Source organism: Jaculus jaculus, chromosome 12 (genome assembly GCF_020740685.1).
Source record: "Jaculus jaculus isolate mJacJac1 chromosome 12, mJacJac1.mat.Y.cur, whole genome shotgun sequence".
NCBI classification, from domain to species: Eukaryota; Metazoa; Chordata; class Mammalia; order Rodentia; family Dipodidae; genus Jaculus; species Jaculus jaculus.
Genome location: NC_059113.1, coordinates 47,847,466 through 47,854,585, shown reverse-complemented (window position 1 = coordinate 47,854,585; position 7,120 = coordinate 47,847,466).

Genomic DNA, 7,120 nt, shown 5'->3' with positions numbered 1-7,120 from the left:
GTTATCCTAACATGGCTGCTCACCTATCCTGATTGGGTGATGCAAAGTCATCTGATGAGACTTAAGCCAACCAGACAACATTTCACATCCACATGACCACAAGTATATAAGCTTGGTGCTCCGTAGGGTCGGGGTCCTTCTCTCTTTCAGTTTGGAGCTCCCAATAAAGTGTGCTTCAGAAGAATCCTGTTGTTGTCATTCTTCCTGCTGGCGGGAGGGGCGCAACAGAGCAGTTAATACATTAACCACTGAATGGGAGAAAATCTTTAGCAGCTATACCACTGACAAAAGCCTAATATCTAGAATCTCCAAATAACTCAAGCTAAAAAATAAAATCCAAACAACTCACTCCAAAAGTGGGATAGAGAACTGAATAGGGAGTTCTCAAAGGAAGAATTACAAATGGCTAACACACACTTAAGAAAATTTTTGGTATCCCTAATCATTACAGAAATGCAAATTAAAACAACTATTAGAGTCTACCTTACCCCAGTAAGGATAGAAAACATTACAAAAATCAAAGTTAAACAAATATGGAGAAATAGGAACACTCGTTCACTGTTGATGAGAATGTAAGCTGGTATAATCACTATGGAAATCAATATGGAGATTCCTGAAAAGGATGAATATAAAGTAACCAATAAACCCTGTTATTCCCTTACTGTGCATTTATCCTAAAAGCTCCACATCTCAGTTCAGAGATATTTGCTCAACCATGTTTATAGATGCTCAATTCATAATAGCTAAAAACTGGAGTCAAACCAGGTACCCATCATTGGGTGAATGAATAGCCAGGATCCAGAACATCTAAGTTTATGGGGGACACCTGAATTAAACCACACATTCTGCCCCTGACCCCCATAAACTGATAACCATCCATGATGTAAAATACAATGCATTTAGTTCATCTTTAAAAGTTCCCATAGTTTTTATTAAGCCCAATGATGTTCCTACATTGCCACAGTCCAAGATCTTGTACCTGAGCCCTAATACCAAAGAAAGAAAGATCCCCTCAAAACCCATAATGGCACAGAATAAACATTCACACTGCAAAAGATGGCATTGGGTATAGTAAATAAATATTCAACCAATACAATATTTAAAGCAAACAGGGCAAACATCAAACTCTGTAGTTTCAAGCCTAACAACTCTAACCAGTGACAAATCTCCAAGTTCAATAATTCTGACCAGCAATAAGTCTCTGGCATTCCAATTAGGCCCCTCCAGTTAGGCTACTCATAGATCTTGAAAACTTCATCGGGGCCAGCAGGTTTCCTTAGCAGCCATCTCATGGTCCTGGTATCTCCATTGGGTCTCCACTGCAATCTACAGTTCATCCTCATGGCCCCATTGGGTCTCCATGCAGGCATCCAGCAAACCTTCTTCATACTGCCCATGGCCATTTCCAAAACACAGGACCATGCTGAAAATTCAGTAACCCATTTTCCTGCATTTCTTATACTCCACAATACTAGGTGTGGTGTCAACTTGTTAATCCAGGGGAGAATAAAGCAAACTTTGAAGAAAAGGACACTCCTTGAGCACTTAGGCCCCTTCAAAAGAACAAAAACATTCTTCTTGTTGCCCCAGTGCAGGTAAACAGGCCCAATCTTAATGGTTGTAATCTCTCAAACAATTTGCAGGTGAATGGGCAGCAGTTTACCCAAAGATTTTTCTTTCTGTGCCATATTCCTCCGCTCACACCAGTTCATTTCTAAACAAAGTGACCCTGCACAACTTCTCAGGACACAGGCATAACAGCATGCTTCCCACACAAAATGCTAGCCCAGTCCAGGCAAAGGTCTTTCTCACCCTCATAAGTCAGACCACATAGTCCATATTTCTTACTTCATTCAGGTCTTTCAACTATGAGCAGAATAGTCCATCAAGCTGTACTTACAGCACTGCAAGGCATCTCTTAGGCCAAGGTTTCAAATGCTTCCACATTCCTCTTGAAATAAGCTCCAAAAGGCCAAAGCCACAGTCAGGTGTCTAGCAGCAAATGACCCTACTCCTCTGTACCACTTTACTGTTGCAGTCAGGTTTGCATTGCTGCTGACCAAGAATAGCTTTTGGGAAAAAGAGGTTTGTTTTTGTTGTTGTTGTTTGTTTGTTTGCTTGTTTGTTTCCTTATAGGATAGAGGGGGAAGCTCCATGATGGCAGGGAAAATGATGGCATGAGCAGAGGATGAACATCACTGCCTGGACAACATAAGGTGAACCATAGCAACAGGAGAGTGTGCCAAACACTAGCAAGGGGACACCGGCTATAACACCCATAAGTGTGCCTCCAAATTAAAATTGACTCATTAATATTTAGTTCTCTCCTACCTAAAATCCTGCCTCAAAAAAAGTCTTACAGAGAAATTATTTACTCATTTGTTCTCTATTTTATAAGGTAAGTAGACTACCTTTGGAGACACTAAATAGTATTTATCTCTCATACACTTCGAAACTATTTACTTCATGGTGAGCAGTAAAAAATAAAATCTAAAGAAACATATATTGTGATTTAAGATGTAATTCCTCCAATAATCATAATCTTAATTACTTTATATTTAACTTACATCATTATTGAGCAAGTTTACAACTTTACCAGAGTGCCACTGGCAGAAATATAGAGTTGGTTAATGTTTGAATAGTTTTAAATTGCATTAAAATTTTGGGCATGTTTTGTGTATGATTTAAAGGAGATGAAAATATTTCTTTCTGGCTCAGCAGTTATATGTGCTTGATTACAAAGCCAGATACACATAGTAGAAGATGCATTTGGAGATTGTTTGCAGTGACAAGTGGCCCTGGCATGCCCATTCCCTCTCTTTTCAATGAGACTTGTCTCCTTTTTTCATTAAAGTATGACAGTTTAGTCCAGTTCCTGTATTCTTTGGGTATATTAGATATAGCTGAATTAATGTCAGAAACTGACTTATAGATTGGATGGACATTTTATGTAACTTTTAAAAGTGCTAAATCTCCTCATAAAAATATATAAATATTATATAAAGGTATCCCAATTCTGATGAACTTTAAAAATTGTAAAATTTTTCACATCTTCATATTTAAACCAAAAATGTTACTACATAATATAGATTTCTTGTTTATTTTCAATTCTGTTAGCAGATCTCTTGTTCATAGTTTATTCTCTGTAGCCTTGTATGCCTTAAATATATGAAGTCTATTTTTTGTTAATATCAGACTTTTCCAGATATCAGAATATTATAATTTGGTTTATACATAATGTTTTGGCTAGCAATAAGCATACATCACTATTCCTGGTTAAAACTCTGTAATTTTAAGATGGTTCTTGTCTTGTTCATTCTAGTTTTGCTGGGTTATTTATCGCTGAGGTTATAATCTAAGTCTTATAAAAGGTGACTTATTGTGATCTTGTTCTTAGGAGAATTGAGGAAGCTCCACATATTTTAGGGAAATCCACTATATACAAATAATGTTAATATAGTTTGTCTAAGCTTCATATAACAGTCACAAATATTTATTTGGTTAAGCCTTAAAATTGTTGAATGGTTAAAGGTACTTATTTTAAAAATTACTTCATGTCTGCCATATTGTCTCTAATGTATGTTAAAATTGGGTTTGCTTACCTCAGAAATGACCAAGTTTTATTTTATTCTTAAGCTATGTATAATCAGTCTCAGTCAAGGTTTCACTTAATTAATTTTCTCATTTCTGGTATCTTAAGTTAATTCTACATAGAGATATTGATACTTAACACATGTTTCCTGCCCTAGAAAAATAATCTTCAATTGCTGCTTTGCTTCCAGTTTGGGGGGGTAATAGGTACTTCCATTGGTATACAGACTAATCAAAGTTGCTTTCAAACACAGATGCTAAGTTATATAATGTCTTGTCTTTTCCTGGCATAAAATTTCTAGATTAAATCAATTGGCTTAAAGTTATTCATAAAATATTGTTTCCAAGGCTACTAACATGTTCTGCCTATGCTTATAACTGACAGATACTTAAAAGATAGAATGTGTATGCTTTCTATGTCCCAGATATAGCTTACACTGTCACCTGACAACTAAACTTAACTATTAATCAGAATGATTTTAAACTATTGTTTCATTCTCTAACCAGATCTGCTTTGCTAACCAGATATGTTCTGCACCTTTTTAACTAATCTGTTTTGCTAATCAGGTATGTACAGTCTCTCTGAGTGATTAATAACCATATGTAGAAGCCAAAATCAACTGGAAACATTAGAGTTAGAAAGATAACCAATATTTGGTTCCTGCTCCCAGGTCAGAAGGCCACAAGAGATGATGGGACACATGCTAACTTCTAGCCTCTTGTAAGTTACTTGTCTTCTTGATCAGTGAGGATATAGAGACGCAGAGATAAACTCCAAGTTAGCATATCTGCAACAAGAGAGTCACATCAGAGTAAAATCAGTCCTCTGGGCTTCCCAAAACAAGGAGGGCCACTTGGTCAGCATGGCCTTGACTTATCCTAGGAGATTACAATGCTGAGAGTCATAGATCTCTTCATAGGTCTCTAAAAATCTCTCTTATGGTGCCATTATTTTTTAAATATATTTTATTTGTTTATTCAAGAGAGAAAGGGGGGAGAGAGAGAATAGGCACACTAGGGCCTCCAGCCACTGAAAACAAACTGCAGATGCATGTGCCCCCTTGTGCATCTGGATCATGTGGGTCCTGGAGAATCAAACTGGGATCTTTTGGCTTTTCAGGCAAGTGCCTTAACTGCTAAGCCATTCCTCCAGCCCCTACAGTGCCATTGTTGACCTCCAAAATATACAGTTAATTCTGGCAGCCTACATGGTCTTAATCACCCAGTAAGGAAAATATAACTATAATATAAACAATGATTCAAACTAATAGGCTTCCCTGTCTGATGCTGACTTACAATATTCTATTCTGATATTAACTCAAGCCTTCTGCCTCTGCCTGTCCCTGATTAACTTCACCTACCCTGATCCCAGAACTTTCACTTGCCTTAGCCAAAATCAGAGCTATACTTTGGGCCCCCTTCTTTCCTATGTCATCCAGGGATAAGTATGCTGCCACCCCAATGGGCACTCTCAAACTTAAACTCTCTTGTGTTCCTACTCTTTCCCTGATCCCAAAATGCCCCTCTGCTTCCTCTTGCCCCAAGCCCTCTATCTCTCACCTCTGAATGCTCATCTTCCCTTTACACCTGGCATTTTGACAAGAGTAACAAGCTCCTTCTTTCTCCCTTCTGTCTTCTCATGGGGTGCACAGAGCCCATCTCCCTAACTTTCTCTATTACAGGTGTCTTCCAGCCACTGCCCTGAAGCCAGTTCAGTACAGGCATTGTATGAAATGTTGCGCCCCTCCCGCCAGCAGGAAGAACGACAACAACAGGATTCTTCTGAAGCACACTTTATTGGGAGCTCCAAGCTGAAAGAGAGAAGGACCCCGACCCTACGGAGCGCCAAGCTTATATACTTATGGTCATGTGATTGTATAGCGTCGTCTGATTGGCTTAAGTCTCATCAGATGATTTTGCATCACCCAATCGGGATGGGTGAGCAACCACATAAGAATAACATCATGTGCTCATGCGCAGACAATTAGGATACAAAAGCAGTAAACAAGCTGACATGGCAAAGCCTGACGAAGCCAGCATGGCTTCCCACAGTTCCCCCTTTAAAAAATTGTTTTGAACCTCAGGATACCCGATCAAGGACCAACCCTCATGATGGCCAGTCCGATCAAGGGTAGAGCCTAAGACCAAAAACTTGCTTAAGCACATTCCCGAGTGCAACGAGAAAAATCCCTTCGGGGTGCAAAGGCTGCTTATGCAGGGATGTAAGCCTTCCAAGGTGCAATGACAACAAGGTCACTTGGTGTGCAAAGGCCTTACAGTAGACAGGGTGGAACTACCCATCTCGTAGGCTTGCCAGCCACACCTGTGGAGACGCTCCTTGATCCAAAGCCATGAATGCCTGAACAATCCTTATGTTATCCTGCAGACGTTGTCGTCTGATTCGACAGATAAGCCAGAGACAGAACACCATACCACACAAAAGGGCTGCTCCAAACATAGCCACCCCCACCCATTCCTTAAAGAAAGAAAATGCAGAAGATAGCCAAGAAGTAAAGTCTCCCAAGGAGATTGGCTCCAGATGAGTTCCATTCAGCTGTACAATCTGGAACAATAACTTCCGAGATAGTTGTTCTCCTTCAAGTGTCCAGTTTCCTGCCAAAAATTCAGCTAGCTTGCGACTCTGATTAAACGAAGCAGTAAAGTTAAATTGCAAAGGAGTAATACACAAATGTTGATACTGGGAAACACATCCAAGTTGTATTATTTTATATAATTCCTCTACTTGATTCTGTACCAGATCTACTCTTTGATTAACTAGATGAATACCAGCAAGAAGGTGTGTATTAATTGCTTCTTGTGTTACTAATGCTGTAGAAGTCTTTTCTACTATATTGTTAACAACTTCCACAGTTTGAGCCTGAGATGTCATGCAATAGCAGCAGTAGTTGCTGCTGCAGCTGAAATGACGATGGCGGAAATGATTGCTGCAGTAATACCAAAATCTCTTTTATGACGAATAAGTCCCACTAAAGGAAAGGTAGTTGGATCCGCCTCTACTGGAATGGGGACAAAAGTAGGTAATTTTACTATTAAAGCCAGATTGATGTTAGCATTCCAGCACTCTGCAAGCCAACATGTGATATTTCTACAATCTATCAAAGATATGTTCGTGCTAACATTTGCTGTCAGAAAAAAGAATGGAGCTTGTACACAAATTGAGGCTGGATTAAAGCTACTATTAATCCATTGGTGATTTTTAGTTATATCTTTAATATAAATTTTATCATTCATATTGACTCGAACTGCTGAAACATTCCATAATGCATGTTTAGTTCCCAATAATCCTGCTAAAGCTGACACATCTGCCATAGCACCTGCCTCATTGGACAGAAGCCATTTATACCAAGGCCAACCAGCACTATTACTAAGAGTATCGTCTCCTTTACTTTTAAATTGGTAACGCCTTAATGGAGGGGTCATTTGAAATCCCTGCAAGATCTGTTTCTGGATTTTATCTGCACTCTGACAAGGAGTAAAAATCGGAGGAAATGCATAATTAGGTTCACAC